A 21,546-nucleotide genomic window follows, 5' to 3' on the forward strand; every position below is an offset into this window, starting at 1 on the left:
AGGTTGCGGTGAGCCGAGATCGCGCCATTGCACTCCAGCCTGGGTAACAAGAGCGAAACTCCGCCAAAAAAAAAAAAAAGACATAATTTCACATCCAATTTAAAGGAGGTTGGGGCGGGAATACTCTATGAAACTCAATCCATTAATCCCGGGGATGGACCCCAATTTAATCCAATTCACTCATTTCCCTAAGGCAGAAACAAGGCTTGAGAGGGGAGGTGAGCAAGCCAGAGTCACCGGGCCAGGGAGGACCACACCCCAAGGCCCAGCCTCCTCCTGGAGCTCCCTTTGGCTGTGTGGGAGGAAGGAGGTGGTGAGGCGTCCAGCCCGGCTGGGGTCAGGGCTGGGTGTTGGGGATCAGGTCAGGAGTTTCCAGCCCGAAGGGAAGTGTCGCTACTTTGAGAGGAAAACAAGACGCAAACCGTTTGGACCACCGTGTCCCTGACGCCTGACATCCCTCCCTCCAACTGGCCCAGACGCCCCAGCCCTGGGGGTCGCAGTGCAGAGAAAGACAGCAGCCCCCGCCAGCCAGCCCCGTGTCCTCCAGCCACGACTCCCGGCTCCCCAGCCTTCCAGCTCCAGCGGGGAGTGATGGTAATCACTCCCACAACCCCAACCCCAGCCTGGGGAAGGGAAGAGACGGTCTTCCCCCACCCCAAGCCGTCTCTGGCCTGCGGTCAGGGGGAGGGGCTCTAGCTGTGGAAAGTTGGCAGAAGCAGCCGGCAGCAGCCGGGAGAGTGGAAAAAATGATATCAAACCCGGAAAAATGCAGGCCGGATGGAGGGCCGGAGTGGGCCCTGGGAGGTGAGAGGGCGGGAGGGAAGCGGGTAGGGGGAAGGGCTGAGAAAGGAAGAGGGGCCAGGGAGAGAGCGCAGGAGCTGGCTTTAGAAAACTGAGTACAGTTGCCCTCATTCCGTCCTTTCTCCATCTACAAATATTTATTGAGGGCCTACTAAGTGCAGGTCACAGTGCCAGCCTCCAGGGAGACCTGGTGAACAGAAAGAGGGTTCTTTCTCACTGCGCGGTGGCTCACAGCAAGGTGGGGTAGGCAGTAGGCAGACTAGAAAACTAATCAGCAAATAAAAGAATGGCAAACTGATGAGGAGCTGAAAATTAAAGTGGTCAGGGAAAGCCCTGAAGATAATCCAGTGCAATCCCCCATCCTCAGATGGGGAAACTGAGGGACACAGAAAGAGAGAGAGAGAGAGAGAGCGCTTACCCCAAGGCCACTCAGAATGTGGAAGAAATACTTGAACGGTGATAGGGGAGGAAAGGGGGAAGGAAAAAAGAACCGGTGCAGACCGAGATGGCGGAGTGTGGGGGTGGTGTTGGGGGAAGGAGAGTTATGCAGCCAGCAAGCACAGCAAGACGGCAGGGTGATTGAGGACACAGCCCTGAACCAGTGGGGTGTGTGTTCAAACCCTGCTCCCCTCCATCTCTCTGTGCCTTAGTTTCTCCATCCATAAAATGGGATTCATGACAATTCCTTCCTTTATGGTCGATGTGAAGATTAAATGATTTAAGATGTATAAAATGCTTAAGACAGTTCCTGTGTCTAGGAAGATTCAATAAATGTGGGCTGCTGCTAGCCTATCTTTTTTTGTGAAACAGGGTCTCACTCTGTCTATTGCCCAGGCTGGAGTGCAGTGGTGCGATCACAGCCTGCTACAGCCTCTGCCTCTCAGGCTCAAGCCATCCTCCCACCTCTTCCCCCCAAGTAGCTGGGACTATAGGCATGTGCCATTATACCCAGCTTTTTTTGTTTTAATTTGTAGTGGAGACAAAGTTTTGCTATGTTGCCCATGATGGTCTCAAATTCCTGAATCCAAGATCCTCCCACCTCAGCTTCCCAAGGTGCTGAGATGACAGGCATGAGCCGCTGGGCCCGGCCCTGCTATCATACCTTAAGGCCTTGCAGAAACCAGGATTTGTTAAGGGTAAGATATGCTGAGACTGTGAAGACCTGCTTATGAGGCTTTGCCTAGCATATGTATTCACATGTTTTTGTCTGTCTGCCCCACAGGAATGAAAGCTCCTTGACGGAAGGGCCCCCAGTGCTGCCCTGACCCCAGCACCTACAACCAGTGCCTGGCTCATAATAGGTACTCAGTAAATATTTGTTGAATTGATTAATTCATTATCTATTAATGGATATCCATTAATTCATTATCCATTACCTGTCAAGTGGCCCTTCCAATCCTGTCCTCTCTGATTCTAGGTGTCTGTGAATAGGCAGTGGCTGGAAAAGCATGTGAGAAAGCCACACTCTCCCTTCCAGGGACACAGCCTATTATAGTTTAGAAAGTACTTTCTCATCCATAAAAACAAAACCAAAAAAATAGCCAACTTTGTCTTAACTCTTTCTCTGTTAGTATTGGGCCCAATGCTGCATGCTGGGTACAGATTTTCTCACATTCTCATCACCACAACCCTCTACTTAATAGGTACCGTTTAATAGATGAGGACATGGAGGCTAAGACAACCCAAAAATCTCTCCAAGGCTGTACAGCGAGAAAGGGCCAGATGAGTGGTCGAAAGGAAGGCAGGAACTGCCGTCTTAGTTGTACAATCAGGGAAACTGAGACTCAGACAGAGGAGATGAGTTGTCCAAGCCCAAAGTCATGCAATAAACAGCAAACAGTTACATCACCCTTACTGTATACCAGGTGCTGTGCTAGGCGTTCTTCATACATTAATTCATGAAATCCTGAAAACTGATCATATTATCACACCAGTTTTCAGATGAAGAAACTTGTAGCACAGAGAAGTTCAGTAACCTGCTAAGATTGCACAGTTAGCAAGTAGCAGAACCAGAATTCACACCAGAGAGGTCTAGCTCATAGCATCAAGGGTGGTCTGTGTTGCACCATTTGTTGGCACAGCAAGCCTGGAACAGGCTTGTATAAAAAGGAAGGTGTGTTTGTCTGCAGCCCTGCTGCCTGCGCTAGTGTCAAGGCAGAGAACAAAAGCACATTGACAGCATCCTCAGTTGCCAGCTGGGACTTTCCACCTTGAAGGGAGGATACTGTTATGGAAAAAATGATAAAGCTCTTGGAAGATGGATGTCTCCCCAGGGGCCCCCAAGCCTCCTCAGAGCCCCTCCTCTTGCTGTGGAGGAGGGCCACAAACTGTGCTGGCCTGGTCCAGATGAGACAAAGGCCACCTGGATCCCAAGACACCCCAGCCAGGCTGCTCGAATACTAAGGATCATTGGCCTTGGTGACAAGTTCCAATTTCTCAGCCCAGGCATGAAGCTTCTGCTCAGGGACCCCCAAGGAATCAGGTTCAGGTTGGAACTCCCTGTCCTTGGAGATGGGAAATACACATCTCATAGGGCCTACTCCCTCCTTTCTTCATTCAGCAAACATTGACAAGGATGTGAGCTCGGAGGGAAGATAGAGAATGTAGAGAGGATCACAGCTGGTGGGTACAGGAACATCCATGTCCCTGCCTGGCCACAAAGGGAAGGAAAGGGTAAACGAGGGGTAGAAGTAGTGAAAAATTCACCTACAACTGCTTGGTAATGATGAAGAATCCCTTGGGTGTGTCATGACCATGTGATCTTAGGCAAATCAAAATATACAGAGCAAAGGGGTTAACATAGAATTCTCTATGTAATTGTCTCTGTCTCCAGAATATTTAAATATTGTAGTTCAACAGCTTGAAAAAATATACAAGTTCAGTTTCAATTTGAGCACTGTTCCCTTCTGTTCAGTTCAGGGTTCAGTTAAAAATAATACTAATGATGGGATGGGAGCTCTGGGTGCAGCAATGTGTGATGTTTTATCCATTTCCATATGGTTCAAGTTCAAGGCCTGGGTGTGTGTATATGTGTGTGTTTGTGTTGTGGCTTACATTCCCATGCTTTGTGGATGTGATAATTTATTGGTGGAAAAGCACAGGCTTCAGAACTAGAAGAAACCTGTGTTTAATTCCACCTCAAGCACTTGATCTCTGTGTGAGCTGGATTCTCCTTTCCTTCAATTTTGAAATGAGACATGATAATTGTTACCTTATAGGATTAAATGAGGTTTTTAGTACTTAAGAAAGAACCACTAGGGCCAGGCGCGGTGGCTCAAGCCTGTAATCCCAGCACTTTGGGAGGCCGAGGCGGGTGGATCACGAGGTCGAGAGATCAAGACCATCCTGGTCAACAAGGTGAAACCCCGTCTCTACTAAAAATACAAAAAATTAGCTGGGCATGGTGGTGTGTGCCTGTAATCCCAGCTACTCAGGAGGCTGAGACAGGAGAATTGCTTGAACCCAGGAGGCGGAGGTTGCGGTGAGCCGAGATCGCGCCATTGCACTCCAGCCTGGGTAACAAGAGTGAAATTCCGTCTCCAAAAAAAAAAAAAGAAAAAGAAAGAAAGAAAGAACCACTATATGCCATTGTTAATTTACTTCCCCTCTCTAGGCCTCAGTTTTCTCATCTGGAAAGTGGGGATATTAATAGTATTTCTTGGCCCAGCACAGTGGCTCATGCCTGCAATCCCAGCACTTTGGGAGGCCGAGGTAAGCAGACCACCTGAGCTCAGGAGTTCAAGACCAGCCTGGCCAACATGTTGAACTCAATCTCTGTTAAAAATACAAAAATGGGCGCCGGGCGTGGTGGCTCAAGCCTGTAATCCCAGCACTTTGGGAGGCCGAGGCGGGTAGATCACGAGGTTAAGAGATCGAGACCATCCTGGTCAACATGGTGAAACCCCGTCTCTACTAAAAATACAAAAAATTAGCTGGGCAAGGTGGCGTGTGCCTGTAATCCCAGCTACTCAGGAGGCTGAGGCAGGAGAATTGCCTGAACCCAGGAGGCGGAGGTTGCGGTGAGCCGAGATCGTGCCATTGCACTCCAGCCTGGGTAACAAGAGAGAAACTCCATCTCCAAAAAAAAAAAAAAAAAAAAAAATACAAAAATGGGCTGGGTGCAGTGGCTCACACCTGTAATCTCAGCTCTTTGGGAGGCCAAGGAGGGCAGATCATGAGGTCAGGAGTTTGAGACCAGCCTGGCCAACAGCGTAAAACCCCATCTCTACTTAAAAAAAAAAAAATTAGCCAGGCATGGTGGGGCGTGCCTGTAATCCGAGCTACTTGGAAGGCTGAGGCAGGAGAATTGCTTGAACCCAGGAGGCAGAAGTTGCAGTGAGCCAAGATCGAGCCATTGCACTCCAGCTCTGGACGACAGAGCAAGACTCCATCTCAGGATGAAAAAAAAAATACAAAAAATGGTCGGTGCTGTGGCTCACACCTATAATCCCAGCACTTTGGGAGGCGAAGGTGGGCAAATCACAAGCTAAGGAGTTCAAGACCAGCCTGGCCAGCACAGTGAAACCCCATCTCTACTAAAAATACTAAAAATACAAAAAAATTAGCAGGGCATGGTGGTGGGTGCCTGTAATCCCAGCTACTCGGGTGGCTCAGGCAAGAGAATTGCTTGAACCCAGGAGGTGGAGGTTGCAGTGAGCTGAGATCACACCACTGCACCCAGCCTGGGCAACAGAGTGAGACTCCGTCTCAAAAAAACAAAACAAAACAAAATAAATTATCTGGGCATGGTAGCACACACCTGTGGTCCCAGCAGCTCAGGAGGCTGAGGCAAGAGAATCACTTGAATCCTGGAGGCGGAGGTTGCAGTGAGTCAAGGTTATGCCACGGCACTCCAGCCTGTGTGACAGACCAAGATTCTGTCTCAAAAAAAAAAAAAAAATAGTATTTCTCACTAAGGGTCAATGTGAGAATTCAGTCAGGTTGGCTATTTGTTAGCATGATGCTTTGCACACAGTAAGCACCCAATAAATTGTAGTGCTTTTCTGTGCATTATTTTATACTTTTTCCTACATATATATTTTGCTAAGGCATAGTATTGGATGCTTTTAAACTTCACTCAAACATCATACTATGTGTATGCTTCAGTTTTTTTATTTTTCACATTCAACATTATGTTTATGAGATTCATTGTATTGAAATCTGTAACTGTAACTATTCTTTTTCATCACTGCATAGTATTCCATTGTATGAACATACAAGATTTATTTATCTTTCATTCCTGGAGTGCAGTGGTGCAATCTCAGCTCACTGCAATCTCCACCTGTCAGGTTCGAGCGATTCTCCTGCCTCAGCCTCCCAAGTAGCTGGGACTACAGGCGTGCACCATCATGCCCAGCTAATTTTTGTGTTTTCAGTAGAAACAAGGTTTCGCTATGTTGGCCAGTATGGTCTTGATCTCTTGACCTCATGATCCTCCAACCTCGGCCTCCCAAATGTGAGCCACTGAACCTGGTGATGGGCTTTTTTTTTTTTTTTTTTTTTTTTGCTATAAATAATGCACTATAAACATTGCATGTGTGTCTTTGAGCACAAATATGAGAGTTTCTCTTTCCATCTTTCCACTCTGCCATCTTCTGGGTCTCAGCTTGCCCTGGGGTAGCTACCCTTTGGGTCCCGATATGACCACCACAGTTTCAGGCATCAAACGTGGACATGACAAGGTCCAGGAGAAGCAAGAAGTTTGTTTCTTCCTCAGTGTGTCCCTTTCATCAGCAAGGAAACTCTTCCAGAGCCCTCCAGCTAATGTCCTTCATTGCTCTCTGGCCAGAATCGGGTTACATTGCCACCTTCAAACTAGTCAGTGGCTTGGGTTAATCAGGTTTTGCATAAAGTACAACATGGCCACACCAAGAAGAAAAGCTAGAGCTGGATTTACACCCCACCTGCTCTAGTAGGACAGTCAAGGGTTTACACTCTTAGCTTTTCCAGTGTGAAGAACAGTCCAGAGTGAGTGTGACGTTCCAAATCCAGTCTACTTCAGGGTTTGCCCAACTCTGTGAATGAGGATGGATACCTTTTCACAGAATTGTCTGGAAAGAAACTTTGGGAGGCCAAAGTGAGCAGATCATCTGAAGTCAGGAATTCAAGACCACGCTGGCCAGCATGGTGAAACCCCATCTTTACTAAAAATACAAAAAATTAGCCAGGCATGGTGGCACATGCCTGTAATCCCAGCTACTCGGGAGGCTGAAGCAGGAGAATTGCTTGAAACTGGGAGGCAGAGGTTGCAATGAGCCCAGATCGCACCTCTGCACTCCAGCCTGGGCAACAGAGTGAGACTCTGTCTAAAAAACAAACAAACAAACAAACAAATGAAAAAAAGCAGCTTGGGCTAGGCACAGTGGCTCTTGTCTGTGATTCACTTTGGGAGGCCAAGACCAGTGGGTCTCTTGAGCCCAGGAGTTCAAGACCAGCCTAGGCAGCATCGTGAAACCCCATCTCTACAAAAATTACAAGATTTAGCCAGGTGTGATGGACATACCTATATTCTCAGCTACTTGGGAGGCTGAGGCAAAAGGATTCCCTGAGCCCATGAGGTCAAGGCTGCAGTGAGCTGTGATCACACCACTGCACCTAGCTGGGCAGCAGAGGAACACCCTGTTTCAAAAAAAAAAAAAAAAAAAAAAATAGAAAAGTTCAGAAATAGGTTTTATTTTTATCAAGGAGGAAATTGTTCTACCAGAAATTTTCCTTTGCCTCTTGCCAATCCCCAAAAAATGGCTTCTATGAATGAGAGAGAAGTGGGTGAAGGATGTCAGATGGGCAACTTTGGTATTTGCCACAAAACTCCTTCCATCCTCCTCCCGGTCCCACTGTGCTCCCTGGAGGTCCTCACCGTTAACAGTTTGGGATATATCCTTCTGGATATTTTTCATTCCACTTATATATACGATGTAGAAAAGATTTGGCCACTTTTCTTTCTTCCACACTATCAGAATTGCAATTTTTCTCTGTTGTTCTACTCTTACCTATGGAATCAAGAATAAATCCTGATTGCTTTAAGCCAGAGATTAAAGGAGCACCTACGGTCTAGCTATGACCAATGAACTATAATGAAAAGTTAGCTGGAGGTTTCTAGGAAAAGCTTCTTTACTCTTAGAAAAGAGCTTAATAAATAAATAAAGAGCTGCATCGAAAGAGACCAGTCCCTTTTCTTTGATCCCTGGAGTGTATGAATGTAATACCTGGAACTGTAGCCACCATCTTGCAATTATGATGGAATCTAGTCAAAAGATGGCAAGGCAGAAAGATGGGGAGTGCCTGAACCCTTGCTGATGAAGTCAAGCCTCTGAACACCAACCTTGATGCTTCCCCATTTCTAGACTTACTGTTATGCAAATTACCTTGAGGGATTTCTGGGCCAGGTGCAGTGTCTCACGCCTGCAATCCCAGCACTTTGGGAGGCTGAGGCGGGTGGATCACCTGAGATCAGGAGTTCCAGATAAGCCTGACCAACATGGTAAAACCCCATTTCAACTAAAAACACAAAAATTAGCCAGGCATCATGGCATGCACCTGTAGTCCCAGCTACTTGGGAGGCTGAGACAGGAGAATTGCTTGAACCGAGGAGGGGGAGGTTGTAGTGAGCCAAGATTGTGTCACTGCACTCCAGCCTGGGCAACAGAGCCAAGACTCTGTCTCAAAAAAAAAAAAAAAAAAAATTAGCCGGCTATGGTGGCTCACGCTGTAATCCCAGCACTTTGGGAGGCTGAGGTGGGCGGATAACCTGAGGTCGGAAGTTCAAAACCAGCCTGATCAACATAGAGAAACCCAGTCTCTAAAAATACAAAAATTAGCTGGGCATGGTGGCGCATGCCTGTAATCCCAGCTACTTGGGAGGCTGAGGCAGGAGAATCGCTTGAACCCAGGAGGTGGAGGTTTCGGTGAGCTCAGATCGCGCCATTGTACTCCAGCCTGGGCAACGAGAGCGAAACTCCGTCTCAAAAAAAAAAAAAAAAAAAAATTCGTGAAGATTTCTGTGCCAAAGTCTAAATCATCCATCTAATATACTTGTATAGGTTTGTTTCCTTTTTTCACATAAGTGGAATTACAGCCATACACATTAAGACTGAATTCTATTGCAAATCCAAATCGGCAGTGATAGAAACTGATAGAAGGACGTTTCTCTCTCCTATAAGCGAAGTCCAGAAGCAGGCAGTCCAAGGCTGGCATGGCATTCCACAAGGAACTGTGGCTGCGTCTATCTTGTGGTTCTGTCATCTTCAATACAATATGCTGCTCAAGCGCGGCCAACATATTCACATTCCAACCAGCAGAAAGCGGTAAGGAGTCAAAAAAAAAAAAAAAAAAAAGGCACAGCCTTTCTGAAGACGCACACCTCTGCTTACATCTCATTGGCCAGAACATAGTCACGTGGCCTCACAATTTCACTGGAGTTTAGGAAACGTTTTCGTGGGGTTTTTTTCTGTTTGTTTGTTTTGTTTTTTTGAGATACGGTTTCACTGTCACCCAGGCTGGAGTCCAGTGGCACGATCTTTGCTCACTGTGACCTCCACCTCTCAGGCTCAAGTGATTCTCCTGCCTCAGCCTCCTGAGTGGCTGGAATTACAGGCACGTACCACCACGCCCGGCTAATTGTTGTATTTGTAGTAGAGACGGGATTTCACCCCGTCTGTCTGGTCTCAAACTCATGGCCTCAATGATCCACCTGCCTCAGCTTCCCAAAGTGCTGGGATTATAGGAGAGACTCACTGCGCCCAGCCAGGAACTGTATTGTATTCTAAATAGCTACATACCAGCTCAAAATTAGGGATTCTGTGTTTAAAGAAGGAGAGAGTAGACATCCAGAGACAAGGCAGAAAAAAAAAAAAAGGAAAGACCTTGAGAGACAACCAGCAATCTCTGCTACAATATCGCACATATTGGTTAATAGGCTTTTTTCACTCCGTGTGTACTGGCTTTCTATCCTTGCCTTATTATCACGCATTTCCCTTGTTATTTTGGAACTCGGATTGTTCTTATTTTTCTATCTTCTTCAGATAGAAACTTCAATCATTTATTTGAGGTCTTTCTTCTTTTCCAATTAAGCATTGAAAGCTATAAATTGCCTTCCAAGCGCTGTTCTAGATGCATCCCACAAATTTTGGTATGTTGTGGTTTTCATTATCATTCAGTTCAAAATATTTTCTAATCTACCCTGTGATTTTTTTTTCTTTATTTCCATAGGTTATTCAGAAGTATGTTAATTTCAAAATATTTGGGAGTTTTCTGTATTTTTTGTTTCTTTCCACAGCAAATTTAAGATTTGTTTAATAATTCAACATACGATCCATCTCGATGCATGTTTCATCTATACCTGAAAATACTATGTATTCTGCCATTGTTGGGCATAATGTTCTAAATGCCAATTAGGCCAAAGGGATTGACAATGCTGTCCGAGTCTTTTATATACTTAGTGATTTTATGTCTACTTGTTTTATCAATTACTGAGAAAGGAGTGTTGTATGTATCTGTTTCTCCTTCTAGTCTGTCAATTTTTCTTTTACCTTTTACCTTTTCATAGCTGTAATACTTTTCTGCAGTATGGATGTACCATATTTCACCCATTGAAGGACATTTAGGTTAGTGCAAATGTTTTGCTTTTCATAACAGTGTGACAAGTGAGTATTTTTATATGTACAGAAGAAATTACCAAATTCAAATTTACTAGTCAAAGGGCACATACATTTTACATTTTGACAGACACTGACAAATTGCCCTTCAGAGGACCTATTTTGTTTATATTCAGATGAATCATGCCGTATTTCCTACTTTGTGGCCCACATCAGATATTACCAGTCTCTTCTCATTTGACCCTCTGTTGGGGACAGAATGAGAGAACATAAGAAGGAAGGTGTTTCATTGCTTATTTTGCGTTTCCCTAATTACAACAAAGTTGAGCCATATTCTGCTCAATGACTGTGCCCTTTAACTGCTCAACACCACAGTGAAGCTTTGAAATTACAGCTGCAGTTAAGGGCTGCATTAAATTCTTCGCCCAGACTATCTCATTCTTTCTGCTCTGCCTGCGATAGAGGAGTGTGTTTTATTTCAGTTACCAGAGCCTTGGAATCCAGTTATGGATACTCTTGATATCAACCTAGAGTCCTGATTCCAGAACAGGAAATCTGGAATCAGCCAGGTCTGACTTTGAATCCCTCTGGCTCGGCCATTTGCCAGCTGCGTAACCTCGGGCATGTAACTTGGCCTCTCTGAACCTTTGGACAGTCAGTTTTACCAAGGAGGATGACAAGCACTTTGCACAGGTGTTATATAAATTAGAAATTGGGTGTGTAAAGCACCTCTCACAACACCTAGCACCTAGCAGGCTCTAATGATAGTTAAATTTTTAATAGCCATTGACTGAGTACCTGACATGTGCAGAGCACTGAATTAAGTAAGCCCCTTTTCCAGGTTATTTCATTAATCTTCACACCAGTAAGAGATGACACTATGGCCGGGCGCAGTAGCTCACACCTGTCATCCCAGCACTTTGGGAGGCCAAGGCGGGTGGATGACCTGAGATCAGGAGTTGGAGACCAACCGGGACAACATGGAGAAACCCCATATCTACTAAAAATACAAAAAAAAAAAAAAAAAAAAAAAATTAGCCAGGCATTGCGGCAGTCGCCTGTAATCCCCGCTACTCAGGAGGCTGAGGCAAGAGAATTGCTTAAACCCAGGAGTCGGAAGTTGCAGTGAGCCAAGACTGTGCCATTGCACTCTAGCCTGGGCAACAGAGCAGGACTCTATCTCAAAAAAAAAAAAAAAGAAAGAGAGAGACAGAGAAATAACACTATGCTACAGATAAAGATAACTGAGACTCTAAGATGTTAAGTAGCTTGTCCAAAGTCACAGCGTTAGTAAAGAACAGAGCTAAGGATTAAATCAGAAATGTCCGACTCCTGACTAAGCCTGCTTCCCAGGGTAGCTGGCTCATTTCACAGATCAGGAAACTGAGGCCCAGGCAGATGAAACGGCACATGGAATGACACGGTGAGTTAGCAGTAGCCATTTGAAGAAATAGTCCCCTTCTTTCTGGGTCTGGATGACCAGCTGGGGAAGAGACTGGAGAGAGTGGAGGCAGGGACAGCCACCCAGCAGAGGAGGCAAGAGCATGGAAAATGTCTCTTTCAGCCAATTTTCCTGAGGAACCCTGGCCGAGGCTCAGGGCTGGGAATGGAAAGCGTGCAGGGAGGAGGCGCAGCCGCATCCATCCGGAGAAACTGTCTGCAATGTCCTGCCTGGAGAGGCCAGCGGGAGGGAGCTGCTGGGACTGCGGTGGGTGAAGGAGCAGGAGGGGCAGATCCGGGAGGATGAGGATCTGACATCCATCCAGGGCCAGGTCTCCTGGGAGAGGAGCGGCAGGCATTCCCCAAGCTCCCTGCTTCCTCCTTGAGCTCCTCAGCTCTGCCAGCTCCTGCTGTGCCCTGCCCATGTGTCTGGGCATCAGCCACTCCTGGAATGGAGATGCTGGCAGACTCAACTCTCTGGGGATGTGCATGGCTGACTCAGGGAGGGTGCGGTGGCCAGGAAGAAGGACTGATCCTATTCTCAGAGATCTTGACTAGGGCAGGACTTGAGAGTCATAGGCCACACCAAATGCATCCTGATCTCTATGACATCAGTGTGGTCCCTCTGCCTCGTAAATCTCCCCTTGCTACTCACAGTGCCCACAATTCCACCATTATGGATACAACCAAGGCTTTTGTTCAATATGCAAAGGCATGGCCATACTAATTGTCAAAATATTTAAATGCATTCCTACTAGTTGGGAATAACCCCTGCCCTGAGTGTCCTCCAAGTGCCAGGCATAACAGATCCTCCAGGCCTTCCTCTAGAACCCTCTTAACGGCCATTAAAGGGGTAGTACCCCTGCCATGGCAGGGCCACCCAGGGTTGTGTGGATCATCAGTAAGTGATGGTCGCAACCATGATTAATACTTTTCATATCAGTCCTGGAAACAATCCTTTGGATCATGACTTTGTCTCATGTTTAAAAGCAAACAGAAGAAATTTAGAAGTGAAGAGGCCCTGTGCAATCTCTTCATCTTTCAGATGAGGAAACTAAGTCCCAGGGAGAAGCAGAGACTTGCCCAAGGTCACATAGCCTGGCAGTGTAAAACACAGCATTAGAAAGCAGGTCCCTGACTCCTGACACTTCCTTTAGATGTCAATGTATCTGCCCCCGCAACACACACACACACACACACACACACACACACACACACACACACACACGAACTTGAGCAGGTGATGGAAGGAAGTGATGGGGAATAACCTGTCTCAAGGAAGAACTGAGAGCCAATCATTTGGCGCTTGTACCTGGTCACCATAGTCATGGCAACAATTTCCTTGGTCACTGTCTCCACAGAAATAGTTGCCATGGTAACCACCATCCCGGGGCACCAACTTTCTGACACCCAGGAGCCTTAAGAGAAACCCAGAAGCAAGTCTGTTCCATAGCACTGACCCGGATCAGAGCTCCGAGTAGGAAAGAGACTTACCCAACATCACACAGCAAGCTGACAGTGAAGCCAAGCTTCCTGAGCTCCCCACCCAAGGCTCTCAAAGCAGCCGCCCTCTCTCTACGGCTGACACCGTCCCCTCCCCCATCCATCCATTTTTCTGCCGGCTTTGGTGCTTCCCACATTCCTGCAGCCCTCAGTCAGGATCTCCTTCCCACGGCATCTCACCCTTGGCTGCCTGTCAGCCAGCCCATCCTCCTGGGAACAGGCTGACATGAGCTTTGTGTAGGACTCATCACAGGGGTTTGTGACATTGGCAGAGGCTCCCTGAAGACCGAAAAGCCTTCCACATCCTTTGCCCTCCAAAGGAAATAATCTCCAATGGTGGAATTTCAGACTCTATGCTCAGAACTGAGTAGCTCTTTTTGGGTGGTCGGGCCCATCCACTGTGTAAGGCAGAAGTTGCTGCCCTGCTCTGAGTCTAGAACCACTCTGAGTCTGATCCTCTGTTTTGTTTTTATCAAGTCCCTTTTCCTCTCTGGGAGTCAGTATCCCCACCAAAGACAAGGGGATCAGGATACTGTTCTACAATCACCACCACCACCTTCATAGGACTGCTGGCAACCGGATGCAATCTAGCATTTCAATATTATCAAATAAGGAATAGCCATGGTTTAAAGAACTGGCCTACCTCCAGTTATCTCCTTTTAGAAAAATAGAATCTCAGGATTGGAAGGATGTCCCAAGCACAGGGAAGATCTCGAACAAACCAGAAAGGCTGGAAAGAATCTAGGGAGCCTGTGAGTACTTAGTGTGTTGAAGTGTAAGGATAAAGAGAAAGGCTGGGCACGGTGGCTCACACCTGTAATCCCAGCACTTTGGGAGGCTAAGGTGGGTGGATCACAAGGTCAAGAGATCCAGACCATCCTGGCCAACATGGTGAAACCCCATCTCTACTAAAAATACAAAAAATAGCTGGATGTGGTGGCGCATGCCCGTAGTCCCAGCTACTCGGGAGGCTGAGGCAGGAGAATCACTCGAACCTGGAAGGCGGAGGTTGCAGTGAGCCAAGATCACATCACTGCACTCCAGCCTGGGCAACAGAGCAAGACTCCATCTCAAAATAATAATAATAATAATAATAATTACAAATTATTGCATCAGATCTAAATCTTAACCTCCAAACTCAAGTGTGCAAGAAATATTCATTTTTTATTTTCTCAAAAAGCAAATTCTACTCTTATCCTCCACCCTCATCCTTCTGGGCTTCAGGGAAATTCAGTCTCCATCCCTACTAAGGCCACTCCCTGGCAAGAAACAAGGAGGGAAGACAGGGACTCTCCCTGGCACTGGACCACGTGAAGCTTCTGACTACGGTGCCCAAGCCCTCGAGAGCCCCTAAAGTTCTGCATCCGCTGCAAGCCAAGCCAAGTGAGGGGCCTGGGAGTCCTGCTGGAAGCTGGAATCATCAGACCTGAATTCAGCCTCCCCAGGCACACCACCTGGCCATCCCCATGGTCTAGCCACTTCTTGGGGTAGGAGAGCTCCCCAGTCCTGGACTCCACCAACCTTCATGACCTCTGACACCTCCTTTCTTCCTCCTCTTCCTGCCCTCAAAAGCAATGAGCACCAAGCATTTGCAAACTTCAAGTCTCCAAGGGCCAAGCAGGTACCAACAAAAACAAGAATGAGACTTGGTGAGACCTGAGAGCACAGGCTTTGCCTAAAAAGGTCAGCATAGGCCAGGTGCAGTAGCTCACGTCTATAATCATAGGACTTTGGGACAGAAAGATGGCTTGATGCCAGGAGTTGAAGACCAGCCTGGGCAACATAGTTAGACACCATCTCTAGCCCCCAAAAAGGTTTTTGTCTTTTTTAAAAATACAAAAAGATCGGCACAACTTAGCTTACCAAATGTTTCAGGTAGTGTACCTAATGGTTAGGGAACTGCGTTCTAGAGCTATGCTGCCCAGGTTCAAATTCTGGTGACAGTCTTTGCTTTTGTGAGTCCTTAGGCAAGTCACTTAACCTCTCTGTACCTGTTTCCTAAACTATGAAAAAGAATAATACTTGTGGCCTGACACAAGTAACGGATCGTGTGAGGTCAGGGGTTCGAGACCGACCTGGCCAACATGGTGAAACCCCGTATCTACTAAAAATACAAAAATTAGCCAGGCATGGTGGTACATGCCTGTAATTGCAGCTACTCAGGAGACTGAGGCAAGAGAATCGCTTGAACCCAGGAGGCAGAGGTTGCCGTGAACCAAGATCACACCACTGCACTCCTACCTGGGTGACAATGTGAGACTCTGTCTCAAAAAAAAAGAAAAAAACTGTACCGGTAGGAACGACAGCTTCACATGAGACAGCACTTAGGACAGTGCCTGGCATTAGTAGTTACTCTGTAAATATTAGCACCTATCACAGGAAAATACAGGGCCAACACTGCCAGACCTACTAAATGTTCAAAAGAAACCAGAGTCAAATTTTTATTCTGAAACTGCTCCATGTTTTAACCCTGGCAACTAAGTCAAGTCAGATTTTTGTTTTTGTTTTGTTTTGTTTTTTAGAGATGATATCCCGTTCTGTTGCACAGGCTGGAATTCAGTGGCACAATCATAGTTCACCACAATCTCAAACCCCCAGGCTCAAGCAATACTTCTGCCTCAGTCTCCTGAGTAGGTGAAACTACAGGTACATGCCACCAAGCCTGCTGGGTTTTTTTGTTTGTTTTTTTAATGTTTTGTAGAGAAACGAGGTCTTGCTACATTGCCCAGGCTGGTCTCAAACTCCTGAGCTCAAGCAGTCCTCTTGCCTCAGCCTCCCAAGTAGCTGGAACTACAGGCACACACCACCGTGCCCAACTAAAGCCAGTTTTTTGTTTTTGTTGTTGTTTTGTTTGGTTTTTGAGATGGAGTCTCACTCTTGTCTTCCAGGCTGGAGTGCCGTGGCACAACCCTGGCTCACTGCAACCTCTGACTCCCGAGTTCAAGTGATTCTCCTGCCTCAGCCTCCCAAATAGCTGGGATTACAGGCGCACGCCACCACGCCCAGCAAGTTTTTGTATTTTTAGTAGAGATGGAGTTTCACCATGTTAGCCACTATGGTCTCGATCTTCTGACCTCGTGATCTGCCCGCCTCGGCCTCCCAAAGTGCTGGGATTACAGGCATGAGCCACCATGCCCGGCCTAAAGCCAGTTTTTAAACTTTGGCAAGGTCATATGAAACACATCAGTGAGCAGGATTGGGTCTATAAAACCGACGATTTACGACATCTGCTCTATGATGTTTAAGCTTATAGAAAATGGAGTCCAGAAAAGAAAGAGTCTTGGAAGCAGATCTTGCTTTGGGCCCTAGAACCAAACCTCTCCTAGGCAAGGAGCACAGAAAGGGGAGGGGCAAATAGAGAAAGATGAAAGTATTAATAATAGAGCAAATCACCCTGGTACATAAACGCTACGTGTTGGGAAGGTTTGTTTGTCTTTTAAGTAACTCAGATAAACATAGAAAAGTGGTCGGGGCTGGGCGTGGTGGCTTACACCTGTAATCCCAGCACGTTGGGAGGCTGAAGAGGGAGGATTGCTGGAGCCCAGAAGTTTTAGACCAGCCTGGGCAACACAGTGAGACCCCGTCTCTACTAAAAATAAAAAAATTAGCCGGGCGCGGTGGCTCACGCCTGTAATCCCAGCACTTTGGGAGGCCGAGGCGGGTGGATCACGAGGTCGAGAGATCGAGACCATCCTGGTCAACATGGTGAAACCCCGTCTCTACTAAAAATACAAAAAATCAGCTGGGCATGGTGGCACGTGCCTGTAATCCCAGCTACTCAGGAGGCTGAGGCAGGAGAATTGCCTGAACCCAGGAGGCGGAGGTTGCGGTGAGCCGAGATTGCGCCACTGCACTCCAGCCTAGGTAACAAGAGCGAAACTCCGTCTCAAAAAATAAAAATAAATAAATAAATAAATAAAATTTAAAAATTAGCTGGGTGCGATGGCTGGCACCTGTAGTCTCAGCTACTCGGGAAGCTGAGGCAGGAGAATCGCTTGAACCTGGGAGGTGGAGGTTGCAGTGAGCAAGATTGTGCCACTGCATTCCAGCCTGGGTGGAAGGTGAGGTTGAAGCTACAACCCATGAGAAGGAGCTACCTTAATTTAACAGGAAAAAAAAAAAAAAGCAGGGAGAGAGACCAGGCAGGGGACACCCATACAAAGGGACTGAGGCAGAAAATAGCTTGGATGGAAAGAGGAGATGTGCAATGAATGAGTGGGACAACTAGGCCATGGTGAGGAGCATGAAGTTATCTTGAGGGCAGGGCCACGGGGGGGTCATTGAAGGGTTTCAAGCAAAGGGGACTCTAGGAGACAAATTAGGAAGCTGCTGAAGAGTCCAGGAGAGATGGGCTTGCTTGGGTTGGCCAGCAGCCTTAGACATGAACAGGCCCAGATTTATGTGGCTGGAATTGGCCTCAAAGTCAAAGACTGCATTTGAGCCTCAGGGCAGGCCTGCTGCCTCCCGGTAAACCAGGTGGTGGCCATCCATCCCAGTGTCCTGGCCCCTCCAGAATGCAGCTGTCTGTTAACTGGCTTAGGCTGCCCTCTGCTGGCAAAAGAGGGCACTTTTTTGGGGAGCTACAACCTCCCATAAGAAACAACTCCAGTCCAGTGCGGTGGCTCATGCCTATAATCCCAGCACTTTGGGAGGCTGAGGCGGGTGGATCACCTGAGGTCAGGAGTTTGAGACCAGCCTGGCCAACATGATGAAACCCCGTCTCCCTAAAAACACACACACACAATTAGCTGGGTGTGGTGGCGCATGCCTATAATGCCAGCTACTTGAGAGGCTGAGGCAGGAGAATTACTTGATCCCAGGAGGCGGAGGTTGTAGTGAGCCGAGATCACTCCACTGCACTCCAGCCTGGGTGACAGAGCGAGACACTGTCTTAAAACACAAGAAGAAGAAGAAAAGAAGCAACTCCAGGTGGAGACAGGAACAGGTGCCTCGGCCCCACCCATCTTCCCATCTCAGGTAATTGCACGTCCGTCATGCAGCAGTCAGCTCAGAAACCCAGGACACAGTTTCACACATCCTCCTCCCTCACATCCTATCAGGAAGTCCTTTTCATCTGATTTCCTAAACACAATCCCAAATTGGACAACATACCCCAGATCTATCCTAACCCTGTCCACCTCTCCTTGTCTCCACTGGCCCCCACCCCCAGCCGAAGCCACCAACATCACTTCTTTAGTCTATTTATTCACTTTTACTCTTGTCCTGGCCAATCTATTTCCCACTCGGCAGCCAGAGTCCTCATGGTGTCCTCTGATTCCGAGATCCTTTCTCCTCCGTGTTTGAATCAGATGGGGAAATCCCTGATAAACACACAGCCCCACCCACCAGGGCAGCCTGTCCATGTAGAAAACTGTCCTGAAGATGCAAGACAGCAAAGGTGCTCACAGCTGAGCCCCACAAACAAGGCGCCTGGCCACCCTCCTGCTGGGACTGTTTCCCCCATCTCTACCAGTGTCCCAGCCTCATGCCATCCGTCTTTCTGGCTCTGCTCCTTCCACATCCTGCCCTCCATTTCTTTTTTTTTTTTTTTTTCATTTATTTATTTATTTTGAGACAGGGTGTCGCTCTGTCACCCAGACTGGGAGTGCAATGGTACAATCATAGCTCACTGCAGCTTCAACCTCCTGAGCTCAATGATCCTCCCACCTCAGCCTCCTGAGTGGCTGGGACTACAGACGTGTGCCACCACACTGGGTTAGTTTTTGATTTTGGGGGTTTTTGGCTTTTGGATTTTTGGTAGAGACGGTCTGGTCTCAAATGGTCCTCTCTCCTCAGCTTCCCAGAGTGCTGAGATTACAGGTACGAGCCACTGCACCCAAGCCTCATGCCCTTATATTTCTATCTGCTGCTTCTCTCCCTCCCACAAACTCCTGTTCACTTCTAATGCAAGGCAGATTTGCCATTTCAGCCCTGCCAGCCAGGGTGCTTAGGGCTCACATTTCCCTCAAGCAGGTTGCCACGGTGTCTTCCTGTACTGTACACATATGTACAGTCCCCTCCCTAGGAAAAATACCAGGATCAGGACAATAGCATTTTCATCCAGAAACACTGTGAGGCTAGCATCGTTCTATGACCCTGACGTTCATTGCATGACATTCGACATCTTTTTCTTTCCTTTTTTTTTTTCTAATTTTTTATTTTGAGACAGAGTTTCCCTCTTGTTGCCCAGGCTGGAGTGCAATGGCATGATCTCAGCTCACTGCAACCTTCACCTCCCGGATTCAAGTGATTCTCCTGCCTCAGCCTCCCGAGTAGCTGGGATTACAGGTGCCCACCACCACACCCAGCTCATTTTTTGTATTTTTAGTAGAGATGGTGTTTCACCAGGTTAGCCAGGCTGGTCTCAAACTCCTGACCTCAGGTGATCCATCCCCGTTGGCCTCCCAGAGGGCTGGGATTACAGGCATGAGCCACCACACCCAGCCTGACATTCAACATCTATGGCTTGGGCTGAGATTCTGGAAATCCTCACTTACCTCAGAGTCAGCCTGTTGAACAGAAGCCTCACCACCCACCCCAGAGGATTTTGAGAGTAGAGCTGGACACCCTTCGAGACCTTCCTGACTAACTTGAGCCAAGGAACTCACAGATCTGGGAGTTTCTAGGTTCCTGCAGCAAATCTTAACATGTTAACTCAGTTCCTGAGGGCTGCTGTTTGTAGCGAGCCTGGTTTTCCGTGAAAGAGAATGAAGACTAAGCAGATAAAAGCAGAGAGGAGATGCAGAGAGAGGACCCTGGCAGCATGGACATCCTGGCTTCTGGGGGTTAGTGAGGCCCAATTCCATCCCCGCCTGTCCTCACAGGGGTTTGGTTTGGTTATTCACCTCTTCCTTGGAGTTCAAGAGGCCAGTGCATTCCAGCCTTTGCCTAAAGTGCTTCAAATTGTGCTTCCAGCCCTTGCAAACCGAAGAACCCTGATTGTCTCAAAGGTTCTCTCTCTGGCACTTCCCATTCCCTTGGCAAATCCAGCCTCCATTCCCAACAGAGCAAAGCACAAAGGGAACTCTGAAATGACAATTTTCTGTTAAAGTCTTCAATATTTTCCCTTTTGTTTTCTATTTCGAAAGTTAGGAGCAGAGTGATGAGTTCATCACACTCATTCCTTCCTCGTGGCCCATCATCACTATTTTCCACAAGGCCCTTGTATAATTTTACTTCTGTACCTATTTTTTGCTTGTATGTTTTAATCCCAGTTGCCACTCTCATTCTCATCCCTCTACAGGCAACCATTCCAATGTGCTTGACCTGCATTTTTTAATGTGTAAATGACCTTGTCAGATTTGCTATGTGGCCTTCTGACATATACCTGTCAGAGGTGCTTGAACCAGAGCAACTAACTCCTTCTTGAATAGGGTCTGAGTAAAGTGAGGCTGAGATCTACTGGGCTGCATTCCCAGGCCGTTAGGCATTCTTAGTCACAGCATGAGATAGGAGATCAGCACAAGACTCAGGTCACGAAGACCTTGCTGATAAAACAGGTTGCAGTAAAGAAGCCAGCCAAAACCCACCAAAACCAAGATAGAGACAAAACTGACCGCTGGTTGTCCTCGCTGCTTATTATATGCTAATTATAATACATTAGCATGTTAAAAGACACTCTCACCATTTATATGCCATCATAGTTTATAAATGCCATGGCAACGTCCAGAAGTTACCCTTATGTCTAAAAAGAGGAGGACCCCTCAGCTCCAGGAATTGCCCACCTCTTTCCTAGAACACTCATGGGTAATCCACCCCTTGTTTAACATACAATCCAGAGATAACTATAAGTATACTCAGTCGAGCAGCCCATGCCACCATTGTGCCTATGAGTAACCATTCTTTCATTCCTTTGCTTTTTTTTTTTTTTTTTTTTTTTTTCTGGATACAGAGTCTTACTCTGTTGCCCAGGCTGGAGTGCAATGGTGCAATCTCAGCTCACTGCAACCTCTGCCTCCCAGGTTCAACCGATTCTCGTGCCTTAGACTCCTGAGTAGCTGGGATTGCAGGCATGAGCCACCACACCCAGCTAATTTTTACTAGAGATGGGGTTTTGCCATCTTGGCCAGGATGGTCTCAAACTCCTGACCTCATGATCTGCCCGCCGCAGCCTCCCAAAGTGCTGGGATTACAGGCATGAGCCACCACACCCAGCCATATATTAGCTATTTAAAAAATAAAACATAGAAAATAAAAATCTCCTTTATCC

Source organism: Saimiri boliviensis, chromosome 9 (assembly GCF_048565385.1).
Source record: "Saimiri boliviensis isolate mSaiBol1 chromosome 9, mSaiBol1.pri, whole genome shotgun sequence".
Lineage (NCBI taxonomy): Eukaryota > Metazoa > Chordata > Mammalia > Primates > Cebidae > Saimiri > Saimiri boliviensis.